Here is a 16263-nt window from a genome sequence, read left to right as displayed (position 1 = left end):
AAAAAAAAAAAAAAAAAAAAAAAAACCAAAAAAACAAAATTGCACTTGGTTGCAGATAAGGTCTGGAAATTTATATAGCTCCTGTTTGCAAAGTGTTAATCATCGGAATTAACACCAGTATCATCTTTACCTTTATTTGTTTATAAAACAACAACAAAAATCTTTTACCACTGAATATTTCTGAAGAATGCCTGCTGAAGTTATATTTAAAAATTTATGAAGGCACATTTAATTATCACCATTTTTGAAGTTTAGAAGTGGTAGTAGACATTTTTTACCTAAAGAAAATAGGTAATCAGCATTTCTTTATGTATGTTATGACTTCCTTCATGCCTTTAAACTTCCTTATCTTTCCCTAAAATGCCTTTCTACCTTTCTCCCACCATTTCTCCTACCTGCCCTTTAAGTTCTCAGTCTTCCCTGCCAAACCACAATGGAATTTATCTTATATTCTCTCACTCAGTACACATATATTTCACACTAATATATTTCAGGCATCGAGGTGTGCACTGGGTAGCTGCCTTCATGAAGTTCACGGTCAAAAGAAAATTTAAACAGTGGTTTCATCCTACCTTACATTAATCTACTTTTCTATTTAGGTTAGAAACTCCTCGGGGAGTGGAACAGTGACTTCGTTCCTTATATTCACATGGGCATTCAACACAATGTCTTGTTCTTAGTGGTTGCCCAAAAATATTTGTTGGATTGAATACTGCACTTTCTTTTGTCACCACTTGTGTCCTATATGGTTTATTATACTATAAGTAACAGAAAACTCAGCCAAATTGGAGCTCATTTTCTCATCATTGGCATTGGTTGAACAACTCAGTGGTATGAGTCTGGCATTTCTCTCAGCCTAATGTATATATGTATATATGTGCATATATACTAACATTATATAATCAAGTAAGGAAGGAGGGAAACCAGACTTACAATGCAGAAAACAATACTAAAGGCCTAACAGCTAGAGGAATACTGTTGACTTTGAGGGAATTATTCAGACACTGAATCAACAAACCCTGAAGAACATTTTAACTCTGATTTACAGGTACCTGAGCTAACAATTCCTGTAATGGTTAATTTTATGCGTTGACTTAACTGGGCCACAGGGTCACCCGATATTTGGTTAAACATTATTCTGTGTGTGTGTCTTTGAGGGTGTTCCTATTTGAGATTAACACTTAAGTTGGTAGACTTAGAAAAGCAGATTGTTGTTCCCATTGTGGGTAGGCCTCATCCAATCATTGGAGGCCTGCATAGAACAAAAGTGGAATAAGAGAAAATTCTCTCACTTTGCCTATCTCTGTTCTGAGTCACTGGCCTTCTCCTATCTTCTGGTTCAAATTGAAACTCCAGCTTGGTCAATCAGTCCTTGTTCTCAAGTGCTCAGATGCAGCCTGGAATAAATATGTGTGTGTGTGTGTGTGTGTGTGTGTGTGTGTACATATACACACATTTAGAATTCTGTTTCTAATGAAACAGAAATGATTAATATGTTTGTGAAAAATCATGAAGTTATATATTTTATGTTTTAAGATACTTGAAAAATATAGTAAGTGTTCATAGAAGTTATCTCAGAATAGAGAATATATGAATGATTTGTCTTCTCTATATTTCTATAGATGTTCTAAAGAATATACATTATTTCTAAAATTGGAAAGCAAACAGCATTTATTACTCATTTTCTTATGCAGAAAATAGCACATAAACAGAGAGAATCCAAAGTATTCTCCTTTTTCATTTTTCCCTAGGCAATTTCTAAAATAGGAAAATTATAAACTTGTGTTTCTTTAAGATTTTTACTCCTCTTCAAGAGGAGTGGTTTCCAAGTAAACCACTGTGGAAGATTCACTCTTGGCCTGGGATCCTTTCCCCAGCCCAGGCCTGCCCCCGGGTCTCTGATTTCTTTCTTTCTTTCTTTCTTTCTTTCTTTTTTTTTTTTTTTGCTATGGTCTTGACATTTCAGCTTGGATTCCTTTCTCTTGTGACATCCAGCATACACTGTAGCTCTTTGTTTTCCTTTATGTTTGACCTCACCAGAAAAACCAAGTTATTTTCCTTACCTACTTTCTTCCAAACACACTGACATGTGTGTTTTTTCTTTTAAGGGGCTGGAGGCTGGGAAGTCCAAGAGCGAGGTGCCAGCCCCTGGCAGGGCCTTCATGCTGTATCATAACGTGGTAGAGGGAAGGGCACATGCAAGACAAAGAGAATCAGGCAAAACCCATCTTTTCTATCAGGAATCCACTCCCATACAGCTAACACACCCTGCATTAATCCATCACTTCATAAAGGTCCCAGCTCTTAAGACTATTAAAATGGTAATTAAATTTCAATCTAAGTTCTGGAGGGGACAATCAGATCACAACAGGAAGTGAATTACATATATTGGAGAAATATGTTGATAAGTGCTCGAATAAAATGTGAGCCCCCACAGGTGTGTGTTTCAGTTGATACCCAAGTGAAGGGAAGGGCATGGAACTACTCTCTTTGAAGCTTGGAAAAGAATTTGTTATTCTAAAGTAGTATTTCTTTTTTCTTTTCTTTTCTTATGTATGTATGTATGTATGTATGTATGTGTGCGTGTGTGTGTGTTGCTGTAGATCTAAACTAGTGCCTTGTGCATACTGTGCAAGTATTTTACAACTGTACTACTTTCCCAGCCCCAAAGTAGTATTTCTTAAATGTAGTCTCAAGACCAGCATGGGCATTACCGGGTGCTTAATAGAAGTGCAGAACCCCTGGCCCTACCTCAGACCTACTATATCAGAAATTCTGTGGGTGGACACAGAAATCTGTGTTTAACAAGTCTTCCAGGTGATCTTGAGGCTCACTGAAGTTTGAGACCTCAGCTCTTAGGAAAAGTAGAGGAGGTAAGGAAAGAGGAGAGAGAGGGAGAAGAAAATGGGAAGATGTGAGCCTGGACTCCTGATGGAAGGACAATGTGAGGAATCCTCAGTGGTATACTTAAAATCCTAAGTGGGAGACTAAGCTCTGAAGTAGGGCCCACACACACATGAGTAAATAAATAAGTAAACAGAGAACACTCCTGATGTTCTGCCTCCTAAAAGTTCCCCCACCACCCAATAACACCGCAGACTGATGACCAAGACTTCAAAGTTCCAAAGCCTTTAAAGTTCCAAACCATACCAGCCATTATAATCTGACAATAATGAGTGCAACAGAGGTCTTGAGTGCTGGTAAGGGAACACCAAGAAACAATTATTCTTCACTAGCACTAAAACCTATGGAATGTAGGCATTACAACTCTTTGAAAGTTCTCAGAAAAGCCCAGAGTGGTGGTGCTTATCTATAATCCCAGCAATGTGGGAGACTGAGACAGGAGGAATGCACGTGAAGTCATCCTGGGAAACTTAGTGAGTCTCAAAATAAAAAATAAAAAGGCTGGGATATAGTTCAGAAGTAGAGTACTATGACATATTCCCACACAGGGAAAAAAAAAAAAAAGGAAAAAAGAAAACGTGCTCAGATAAACTTTCCATTTGACCCTTGTTTTAATTTACTCAACTTGTTGATATTCTTATTTCATAACAAAGGACTATAAATAATAAAAATATCCATGTTGTGGTTTGGATGTGAGGCATTGCTCCAAAGCTCCTATTAATGCAGGAATGTTTGGAGGTGAAACGATTGGATTATGAGAGTTGTGACCTCATCAGTCCATCCCAGTTTAAATGGATTGACTAGGTGGTAACTGTAGGCAGGTGGGGCACAGTTGAAGGAGGTGGGTCACTGGGGCATGCCCTGTTAGGGTATATTTACCCGTGGTCTTTCTCTCTCTCTCTCTCTCTCTCTCTCTCTCTCTCTCTCTCTCTCTCTCTCTCTCTCTCCATTTCAGGGTAGTAAGGGTAAAGACTTAACTTTCTTCTTCCAGGGAGGATTTGCTACCATCCAGGATAACAAATACAATCTCTCTTGCCAAAGTACAAAGTGGGAAGATTTTCCAGGACCCTCTATATGAGGTTGGGGGTTCCTGAGCTTGTCACGCCTCAGGGATGACACAATCTTTGTTGGAATATATGTTTTCTCTCACATCCCAGGGGCTATCTTGGGAAGGCTCTCACATGTTCCCAGAAAGAATTCCAACTTTGTAGTTTGACACATGATATGTCTTTTATAGTTCCTCTGCCTACTTTCCCCACAAAATGTTGGTAGTCCACTTATTCATTATTCACCTGCGCCCTCTGCCTCATCCCACTTCCACCTGAGGGACAAGGGATATTGATGAAAACTGAAACTCGTGATGCCTGCTCTGCCTTAAGTAACAACTAAACCCATTTGGTCCCACTGCTCCCTTACCAGACAATGCTGGGGACATCTGCCAGCCAACCTAACACCTATCACCTGCTGCTCCTTAGGAACTGCTTGTCTTCTTGGAAAATCTTTAAGGTCATTTCATGAGATTGTTCTGTTATTTCCAATCTTCAGATGAGGACAACTCAGACTTTCTGCCATTTAATAATATGCATGATACCACTCAGTGACAGTGACATGATTTGATCCCATGGCTGCCAAACTCAGTCTACCTTCTTTGCAATTACGTTTCCAGCAGCAATTCTGAGGCTGTATAAAGAAACGGATAATAATCAGAAATCCCCATTGTGTGAAGTAAAGCTCTAAGGCAGTTCATGGGAAGAAAACAAATTATTCCACTCTTGTTCACATATAAAGGGAAATCCAATAATCTATGTATAAAAGTTGCTGCCAAACTATCTTATCTTACAGCTCCTATCTTAAAAGTCTTCCTTGAAAACAATGGCCTCAGTGGGGTATGGTAGAATATACCTCTAGTCCCAGGGACTTGGGAGGCTGAGGCAGGAGGATCCAAAATTCAAGGCCAGCCTCTGCAATTTAGCAAGACCCTGTCTTATTTAAAAAATAAATAAATAAATAAATAGGACTGGGGATATAGCTTAGTGGTAAAGTACCCCTGGTTCAATACTTAGTGCCCCAAACAAACAAACAAACAAACAAACAAACAAAACCACAAGAAAAACAGGTCTCAAAGGGATGAAGGGAAGAACTGGCTCAAGTTTCTGACACCGATCTTAAAGTTGCTTTTCCTTACTTTCTCTTAGTAGTCATTTAAAATATTCATACATTTGTCAATCCATTTGTATTTGGGTTTACTGAAGTACAGCTTACATGCAATAACTTTTATCATTTTTAAATTATGTAACTGGATGAATTTTGACAAGTGTATATCGTCACCAAGATTATAAAATATTTTATCATCCTAAAATGTTTCCTTCTGCCTTATAGTAGGGAATGCCTGTCATTCCTGGTCCCTGGCAATCACTGATGTGCTTTCTGTCATTGTAAGTTTACCTTTTCTGGGATTTCATACCAATGGCATTATACAGTATGTAGTAATTTACATCTGACTTCCTTCACTTGGCATTGTATTTTTGAGATTTGTTCACATTATTATGTGGAACATTAATTCATTTGTATCTATTGCTAAGCAACAATTCTTGGTATAGACATACCATAATTTAACTGGGTTGTGTTTATTTCGTGTTTTTAGCTACTATGAATAAAACTGCTATTAACATTGGTATACAAATCTTTGTCAGAACATGTTTTCTCCCACCTCCTTGGGGGACCATCTCTGGGAGGCTCTTATATGTCTCCAGAAAGAATTTCAGTTTTGTTGTTTGACACATGCTATGTCTTTTAATAGCCTTCCTTTGCTATTTTCCCCACCTTATCTGTAAATACTTCCCCACACAAAGTTGGTAGTCCACTTATTCATGAATTCAACATCTGTGAACCTGAACAATGCTAATGGCTGGAAATAAGCATGAATAAGGCAGACATGGCTCCAGTTCTTACAGAGTTCCTAATGGGAAAATCTGATTATAATAAAAATAAAATGATGGTAGATCATGATAAGCACTCAGAAGAAAAAAAAATAACAACTGAGATGGCACTAGAAAACCATGGTGCTATGGACTAACCACCCCCTGCAAATTCACAAATTAAAGCCCTAATCCTCAATATGCTGTAGATAGGGTCATTAGGTGCTAATTATGACTAAATCCAGTCATGAGGGTAGAACACTATTTTGTAGGACTGTGGTCTTAAAGAAGAAAAAGAGATATCTCATTCTCTCACTCTCTTTCTGCCACATGAGAACATAGTAAGAAGGTGACCATCCGCAAGCCAGAAAGAGAGTCCTCACTATAAACAAATCATCTGGCCCTTGATCTTGGCTTTCCTAGCCTCCAGTACTGTAAGAAAATAAATTTATGTTGCTTAAGCCACTCCATCTATGGTATTTGGGTATGGCAGACCAAGCCAAGTAAGACATGTGTTTAGAGGTGAGAAGGGTGAAGAATCAATAGGCCAGGATGGGGATGGTCAGCCATATGGGTGTGGATGTCATCAAGGACAGTGATGGGATAAAGAGGAGAGGAACTCTGTGAGCCCAGAGCCAAAGCCTTTCCATTAATCAGATTGATTTCTAAGATGTCAATAGAGGATAAGAACAAACAATAATATTAGGTGGCATGACCTGATGACATGAACTTCTAAGAAATTCTGGGTTTCAAAGGAGGAAGAAAAAAGTGATGGTTTGGGTGCAGCATAGTGAAGCAAGGCAGACCTAATACTATAAAACACTTAGAAAAAAAGTAGCCAAAACATCATAACACAATTTGGCAATGATTTGTTATATAGGACATGAGAGGTACAGGCAACAAGAGAAAAAAATAGACAAATTGGATTTCATGAAATTTAAAAATTTTTTGCATCAAAAAAAACTATCAATAGAATAAAAAGGTATTCCACAGATTAGAAGAATATGTTTGCAAATCATATAAGGGGATAATATGCAGAATACATAAAGAATTCCTGAAAGTAAAAAGCAACAACAAAACAACTTGACACAAAAATGTGCAAAGATCTTGAACAGAGACTTTTCTAAAGAAGTTATACAAATAACCAATAAGCATGTGAGAAAGTGTTCAATATCATCAATCATTAGGGAAATGCAAATTGAAACTACAATGAGATACCACTCTATACCCAATTAAAATGGTGATTATAAAAAAAAAAACAGAAAATCAGTGTTGGTGAGGATGTGGAGAAATTGGAAACTTTTGCACTCTTGATGGGAATGAAAATGATGTAGCTGTAGCTGCAGTGGATACAGGTGACAGTTCCTGAAAAAATTCAAAATAAAATTATCATGCAACCCAGCAATTCCACTTCTGGGTATATACCCAACAGAACTGGAAGCAGGACCTTGAGGAAATATTTGTACACAGTATAAAGGTAAATATGGTAGTACCCATCGATGGATGAATAGATAAGCAAAATGTGGTATATTCATGTAATAGAATATTATTCATCCTTAAAAGAGAAGGAAATTCTGGCATGCTACAACTTGAGGACATTATGCTAAATAAAATAAACCAGTTGCACAAAGACAAACACTGTGTGATTCTACATATATAAACTATTTAGAGTAATCAAAATCATATAGGCTGAGGCAGGAGTTTCACAAGTTCAAAGTCAACTTCAGTGACTTAGCAAGGTCATAAGCAACTTAGTGAGACCCTGTCTCAAAATAGAAAATAAAAAGGGCTGGGGATGTGGTTCAGTAGTACAGCACTCCTGCATTCAATCCCTAGTCCCAAACCCCACCAAATCTTATCAGCCAAAAATAAAATGTTGTTACCCAAGGGGTTGAGGGGAGGGAAAGGTGGGAAGTTCTTGTTGAATGGGTTTGTAAGCCATATAAGGGGATAATATACATAATTAAATTTTACTGGATGAAAAGAGTTCTAGAGATGGATAGTCATAATGATGGCATAAAATTATAAATGTATTTAATATTACTGAATAAAGATGGTTAAGATGGTAAATTTTATAATAAGTATCTGACCTCAACCAAAAAAAAAGTGGGGGGAAAATGGTGCTTGTTTGACCCCACTATTCTTTCTTAATCTCTTCATTAATGTTTAAGATCAATTTGGAAAGTGGACTTGAAACAATCTTAGTTGCTACTGTGGGATCAAGTTAAAAAATTCTCTGCACATGGCCTTAATATTCAAGAGATTTTAGTTGCAAAGTAAACTAGACTTTTTCTGATTACTGATGATAGCCATGTTTAATGTGTTAATTTATTTAAAGGGTATTGACCAGTGACAGGGACATATAACCTGTTTCTAAAAATGTTATGAGTGAAATTAGAACATAAGACTTTAAATAATCATATTGAGGACAAAACAAAACATACAAATCTACTTCAGCACTGATTCATGAATAATATAATCCAGTGAAGACTGTGCAAACAGAGTGTTATTACCTTTTAAATTATATAATTGCTTTTGAGAATAGTGAAACTGGTTCAGAATAATTGCGAAAGGCAGAATAATAGCTCCTCAAAAATGTCCACACCTGAATTCTCAAAACCTGTGAATGTTTATCTTATATGGACAAAAAGACTTTGAAAGACGTTTGATATTCTGAAATAACTGCATGTGCTCAATCAAATCACATGGGTCCTCTTGTGGCATCTTTGAAATAAATCACCCAGTCAGTCTTGAAGCAAGACATGGAACTTTATTCACTGCAGCAAGTTGGAAGGACAGCAAGCAAGTAGCCTCTGCAACCTTCAACGCCTTGCAGAAGGTAGGGTATCTCTTTCATAGACAGAACCTGCAAGCTACCAATAAGCAATATAGGAAGTGGGTCAGAATGACCCAGTTCAGGGTACAGTACACTGCCCCCCCCAAAAAATGGGAACTAAAATGAGAACATTTTATAAAAACATTTTCAATAATATATTGTATAAGAATAACAGAAATATTTTTCAACTGCCATGCATTGATGAACAGGGTGTGCTAAGCAAGATGTGGGTTGGCAGAAGGGGGATTTTTCTCATGGGAGAAACCTTTCTTCTATGAAATGGAGTCTTAGGGTGAAATGGAGTTTGTCTGGTCAAGAGACATAAAGTTTGGCCCACAACACTCTCCTGGCTGTGCTTAGAGGCAGACACCATTAGGGACAGAGAGCAAGAGGGATGACCATGTTAGAAGTTTATCTGCCTGTGCTGGCTTTGAAGTCAGGGGAAGGAAGCCATGAGCCATGGGCTGCAGGCAGCCTCTGCAGCTGGAAAAGGTGAAGAAACAGATTCCCATCTAGAGACTCCAGGAAGGAAGGCAACCCTGCCACCACCTTGCTTTTAGCTCAGTGAGACCCTGAACCAGAGTAAAATTATGAATTGGGTTGTTTTAAGCCCCTAAATTTAATGGTAATTTGATACAGAAGTCATTGGAACTTATTACAGGACAGTAGGAAAGAGGTAATGGAACTGCTTCCAAGAAAGAAAAATAAAAATGGAAACCTGGCTTAGAGTTGTAATCAAGATGGAAAATATGAAATGACACTTGCATTGTCTTTGATTATTCTGTTTCTGGGAAGGACTAATGACTACTTAGGACAAAATGAAAAACAGAATGCTCTATGCCCTAAAATGTTCAGTGTTACCTTCATTATAGGGTTATGGATTGTTCATTTATTATTTATTGTTTTTTTTCTGATTTTTTGATGGTGAACACATATCACTTTTATGCCAACAAAAATTTAGCAAGAACTGGGAATGGGCAAAATAAGAAATGATTTATCTGCAGAAAGATCTGGTTCAAAGTTTATTTATTACCAGGAATCAAGAATTAAGACCCAGGATCATATCTCTAAGTGCTCTGAGGTAGCAATCTCTGAAAACATACACTCATGCGCGTGCGCGCGTGCACGCACACACGCACACACACGGCTTTAAGCAAAAATTAGAATTTTCAAAAATTTGTATTTCTCACCATAAACTTGTCAGTTTCCTACTTAAAAGAATGTTGATGGGATTAATGGGGATATTACAAGTGAGATTTTTGACATTGTTATAATAAAATCTGTCAACATTTAGAAGTTACAAAATCATACATGCATAGAAGATCCATTTAAAATGTGAAGTAGGCTGATGCATTTCAATGCAATGAAGGAAGGAAAAATTCCTTGTTATAATTCAGTTTCCCCTCTAAAACCACACTTTAAGAAGTTAACCAACCACAGGCTGAGTTTCAGTGTTCACCAAAGAATATCCCATTGTGTAACAAGGTTATTAAATACTCTTCTTTCCTCTAACTGCATATCCACATGAGCCTGTATTTTCTTCATAGACTTCAACCAAAATGATACACATCAGAAACAGATTATGAAAACCCAGCTTTCAGACACTTAAAAAAATAGCCCAAACAAAATAATGCATGTCATTCTCCTAATTAATTTTTACTTTAGAAACATGTTTTTAATGTGAATGTTATTTATCTTAATCCATGTCAGTTTTGGAAGACTTTAAATATTTTAAAAACATCTCACTATTTATGATAAATATTAATAGATGTAACCTACATAGAGAAAAGGTCTAGCTGGATGCTGTGACACGTACCTGTAATTCCAGTGTCTTGGCCTACTGAGGCAGGAGGATTTTAATTTTGAGGTCAACTTTGGCAACTCTGCAAAACCTTCAGCAACTTAGAGAGACCCTGTCTCAAGAAAGAACAAAACAAAAGAACAGGAGAAAATGACTGGGGAATGCAGCTTAGTGGTAACAACAACAACAACAATAACAAAAGCCCTGATCTGTCCCCAGTGCCAAAGGAGTAGAAGGAGGGTTGGGAAGGATAAAAAAAGTTCTCAATAAAATTTAGGACTGTAATGGATTCAAGAGAGCAAAAGTTTGAGAAATGCTAAATAAACAAAAACCTGAGGAAGTTCTAGAATCCAGTAGCTTCAGATGAAAGGTTGTCAAAAAATATTAGTCCCTATGTCTCATTTGACTCACCTGTCAATTCAGGGTGGGCTAAAAATATCACAGTCCCTAAAATGTTTCTAGCTATTTACATGACTGTTCAGATTCTTGGTTTGTATGACAACCTGAATTGGAAATGTGTTGCTTTAATATAAAAGGGTTTTGTTTTTTTTTTCCCTAAAAGTAGTAAGTGATGTAGAAGCACCAAAGACAATCTTGGTCCTTTGCTACAAGAGAAAATGGTACCTCATTAAAAGAAGAGGGAAGAAAAATGAGTCAAGATTTATATGAGAAGGTAAGAGTTCCAGAGAAAATAACCACCAAGAAACCTGGTGAGGAACAAGACTGTAGACCATGAAAGGCTGGAATGTCTATAATGCCTGAAGGGACATTTGAAACAAGAGGGATAGTATGCCAGCAAAAATAAACCCTCAACTTTAAGAAACATTCTTTCTTCTTGTGATCGTTATAAAATGTCCACCATAAATAACCAGAGAAATATATATTTTTTCCATCCACATGAATTTTCAACTGCCACATCCAGACCAACTGGGTCATAGGCTTGGCTGTGGTGACACATAACAACTCTCAAATTGACAATTGTAATGTGAAAGGTTCACATATGGAGAGCTGGAAATTTATTTTATATAATTTAATTTTCCCTCTCTACCCAGCAGGGAAAATGTCTCAGATATTTTCCAGGCTAAATGATCGTGTTCCCTGGTTATGACTTTAGAGGTACAGAATTTTAATGCTAGTTAATTGAGCCAATGCCTCTCTCCACACTAGGCTCCAGGACCACACAGAGGGGCTAAATGGGCTGTAACACAGCACTGGCCCTCCAGGGCTGCTGCGGGTCTCTGCTGCTGTCCACCGATCTGCCACAACTAAAATGATTTGATGGTGATCCAGATGGATGGCTTGAACTTGCTGGTATTGCCGTACCCCTGGCAGTGTGTTTTACTATTTATTCACCCAGTCTTGTCTCAGCACATCTAGTGTCTCATAAATTAGTAATTCAGAAAAATAGAAAAAAGTTCTTTAATTGGATGAAGGATCTGTTGTCTGTGAGAGTCTATAGATTAAAATAATATAATTCAGTAATGATGACATTGTAACAGTGGTTATAGTGTCAAATTAAAGCTCATTCTAGGATGTGACTGTAGAGGATGCTGTTGGTTTTCTGATAGTCATTGTTCAATGCCTTTCTCATAGAATGCTAATTTCCTTTTGAGGACTGTTTGTATCCCTCACTGGGTTTAATCTGGTGGAACTGTTTTTTGACCAAATATGATTGCTTCAGCAAGCTGATGACTGGACATGTAACCCAAGGTTGGCCAACCGATGCTCCATGTAGTCAGCTTTTTGTTATTACAATAAAATACCTGACACAAGTTAATTTTTGAGAAAAGGAGGTTTATTTAGTTGAAAGTTTTGTTGGTCTATGGGAAGGATGCCTGCACTGGTTCCATTTTGGAGTGGACTTCATATCAAATGACAGATTGCAATGGCAGGGGTTCATGTCAGGGCAAGCTGTCACAACTCTAGCTAGAAAGCAGAGGGAGGTCAGGTGGGGCCAGTTTTGCTCCTTTCACAACACCCTCTCATGAGAACTCAAGGGATCATATAAGAACTTCCAAGAGGTTGTATAAGAATTTTTGTGCAAATTATTACACACGCCAATGACTTAAGTACCACCTACCGCGTCTGTGTTAGGCAGTTTCTGTTACTGTGACAAAATGCTTGAGATAATCAACTGAAAAACAGGGAAGTTTTGAGTGTGTGGTGAGGCAGTATATAATGGTGGGGAACATGTGGCAAGGAAGCTGCTTACCCATGGAAGCTGAGAAGCAAAGAGAGGGAGAAAAGGAGAGGCTGGGGTTCCAGTATCCCCTTTAAGGCACCTCCCCAGTGATCTAACTTCATTCCACTAGGCCGTACCTACTAAAGTTTCCACCAACTTCCAATAGTACCACAGGCTAGGGACCAGGCTCTTAGCATATGAGCCTTTGAGAGATGTTTAGGATCCAAACTATAGCAAGTTTCTACATCTAGAGCTTCCACCACTTCCCAATAGCACAACTTTGCAGTCCAAGTCTTCAAGTACAATGGACATGTGGGGAACACTCAAGCCCTACCCAAGTCATAGCACGTACTTTCCATGAAGTTCGCATTTTTAGTGGAGTGACAGACTCAGAATAGCTGAGTTGATTTATTCTAGTGACACTGCCCAGTCAAAGCTATTCTCCCTACCATGTATCATTTCTGTTGTTCTTCTTCACTAGTCCCTGGAGCCACCTGGATTCCTGCCTGTTCAAATCCTGCTCCTCAGCTTACTTAATGAGTGTGTATACTCCTGATATCTTTCCAGATAGCTTCATTTTTGCTTGTTATCCAGAGCCCAAATATCCAGTTTTGAGCTTGCAACCAAAGAACCCCAATGTTGAGAGCTGGGGATGTAGTTCAGTGAGTTAGAGTGCTTGCCTTGCATGCGTGAGGACCTGGGTTCAATCCCCAGTACCACCAAAAAAAAAAAAAAAAAAAAAAAAAACCCAATGTAAACATGTGTCCATATATCTGTCATTATATTTAAGCTTGCCAAAAGGCTTTGCAATTACATATTGGGTAAAGAAAATTAGCTTTGGTTGCATGTAAGAGAGTGGTTGCCTAAGACCCCAAAGCTCCTTCCATTCAACACTGGAGGCATCTGAAACAAAGTAATTAATCAAGAACCATGTGCAGAATCCTTATTCTGCACTCCATGTTGTGCTAAGCTCTAAACTGGACATTAGAAATTTGGAGTTAAGAATAAAATAGTTGCTTGTTTTCAAAAAACTTACAGAGTTAGAGTTAATAGGTATGCACACACACACAATTAAATATAAACAGTGTAATAAGTGCTACTTGGCCAAGGGTGGTGGATATGAAGGAGCAGCAGCAACTTCTTTCTGTCAAGTAGTCCAAGGAGTTAGGCCTTAAATTTCTCCGCTAGGGAGGAAAACGAAGGTATCTTATAGGGAGGAAAACGAAGGTATCTTAGGTAGAGGGAACATAGGGAGATTAAAAAGGTAGATTGGAAAGATTGTTGACTGTTTTGGGAAAGAGTGAAAAAATGGTAGTTTAATGCAGAAAACAGGAGACAGGTGCATGAGAGGGAATAACTGATTAGGACTAACTGGTTGTGGGCTGCACACTGTCTCCCAACTTTCTTACATAACATACACACCAAACCAAGGTATCCCCTGCCCCAATCAACCAGAGCCAGGTACCAGGCAACTGCAGACAGCCCCTATGTCCCAGAACTTGCCAGAAGCATTCAAATTCACTAATCCTAATTGGTTATTTATTTATTTATTTTTGGTCTCCAATTTTGCCTTTATTTTTAAAATTTGTTCTTATTAGTTATACATGACAGTAGAATGTATTTTGACATATTATACAAATATAGAGTATAACTTCCCATTCTTCTGGTTGTATGTGATGTGGAATTACATTGATCATGTAATCATATATGCACATAGGAAAGTAATGTCTGATTCATTCTACATCTCTCCTATTCCCATATCTCCTCCCTTCCCTTCATTCCTGTTTGTCTAATCCAAAGTACCTCTATTCTTCCCTCCCCTCCCCATCCCAAGTCTATTTGTGAGTCAGCATCAGAGAGAACATTCAGTCTTTGGTTTTTTGGGACTGGCTTATTTCACTTAGCACTATAGTCTCCAATTCCATCCATTTACTGGCAAATGCCATAATTTCATTAATCTTTATGACTGAGTAATATTCCATTGTGTATATATACCACATTTTCTTTTTTTTTTTTTCTAAGATCTAAGACAATAACTAGCCTTGTTCTTTATAAACAATTCAAACTATTATTAAAATTAAGTAAATTAAATATGATATAGAAGGAATAGAAGTTTAAAAACCAACTATTTCAAAATAATAATTATATAATATGTATCAAAATCTTTTTTTTTTAATTTTTTTACATTTACATAGGGTAATGATGTTTATTTTATTTTTCCCCTCCCCCCACCCATCCCACCCCTCTTTTCCCTCTACACAGTCCTTCTTTCCTTCATTCTTACCGCTCTCCTTAGCCTAACTCTAAACCTAACCCTAAACCTAATGCTAGCCCGTCCCACCCCCCATTATATGTCCTCATCCGCTTATCAGCGAGATCATTCGTCCTTTAGTTTTTTGAGATTGGCTTATCTCACTTAGCATGATATTCTCCAATTTAGACCATTTGCCTACAAATGCCATAATTTTATCATTCTTCATTGCGGAGTAATATTCCATTGTATAAATATGCCACAGTTTCTTTATCCATTCATCAACTGAAGGGCATCTAGGTTGGTTCCACAATCTGGCTATGGTGAATTGAGCAGCAATGAACATTGATGTGGCTGTATCTCTGTAGTATGCTGATTATAAGTCCTTTGGGTATAGGCCAAGGAGTGGGATAGCTGGGTCAAATGGTGTTTCCATTCCAAGCTTTCTGAGGAATCTCCACACTGCTTTCCAGAGTGGCTGCACTAATTTGCAACCCCACCAGCAATGTATGAGTGTTCCTTTTTCACCACATCCTCGCCAACACCTATTGTTGTATTCTTGATAATCGCCATTCTAATTGGGGTGAGATGAAATCTTAGGGTAGTTTTGATTTGCATTTCCCTTATTACTAGGGATGTTGAACATTTCTTCATATATCTGTTGATTACTTGTACATCTTCTTCTGTGAAGTGTCTGTTCATTTCCTTAGCCCATTTGTTGATTGGATTATTTGTATTCTTCGTGTAGAGTTTTTTGAGTTCTTTATAGATTCTGGAAATTAGCGCTCTATCTGAGGTATGGTTGGCAAAGATATTCTCCCACTCTGTAGGCTCTCTCTTCACATTTCTGATAGTTTCCTTTGCTGAGAGAAAGCTTTTAAGTTTGAATCTATCCCAGTAATTGATTCTTGCTTTTATTTCTTGTGCTATGGGAGTCCTGTTAAGGAAATCTGATCCTGAGCCAACAAGTTGAAGATTTGGACCTACTTTTTCTTCTATAAGATGCAGGGTCTCTGGTCTGATTCCGAGGTCCTTGATCCATTTTGAGTTGAGTTTTGTGTAGGGTGAGAGATAGGGGTTTAATTTCATTCTATTGCATATGGTTTTCCAGTTTTCCCAGCACCATTTGTTGAAGAGGCTATCTTTTCTCCATTGCATATTGTTGGAACCTTTGTCTAGTATGAGAAAATTGTATTTATTTGGGTTTGTGTCCATGTCCTCTATTCTGTACCATTGATCTACCTGTCTATTTTGGTACCAATACCATGCCGTTTTTGTTACTATTGCTTTGTAGTAGAGTTGAAGATCTGGTATTGCAATATTCCCTGCTTCGCTCTTGCTACTGAGGATTGCTTTAGCTATTCTGGGTTT

Source organism: Sciurus carolinensis, chromosome 1, assembly GCF_902686445.1.
Source record: "Sciurus carolinensis chromosome 1, mSciCar1.2, whole genome shotgun sequence".
Lineage (NCBI taxonomy): Eukaryota > Metazoa > Chordata > Mammalia > Rodentia > Sciuridae > Sciurus > Sciurus carolinensis.
This window is presented reverse-complemented; position numbering follows the sequence as displayed.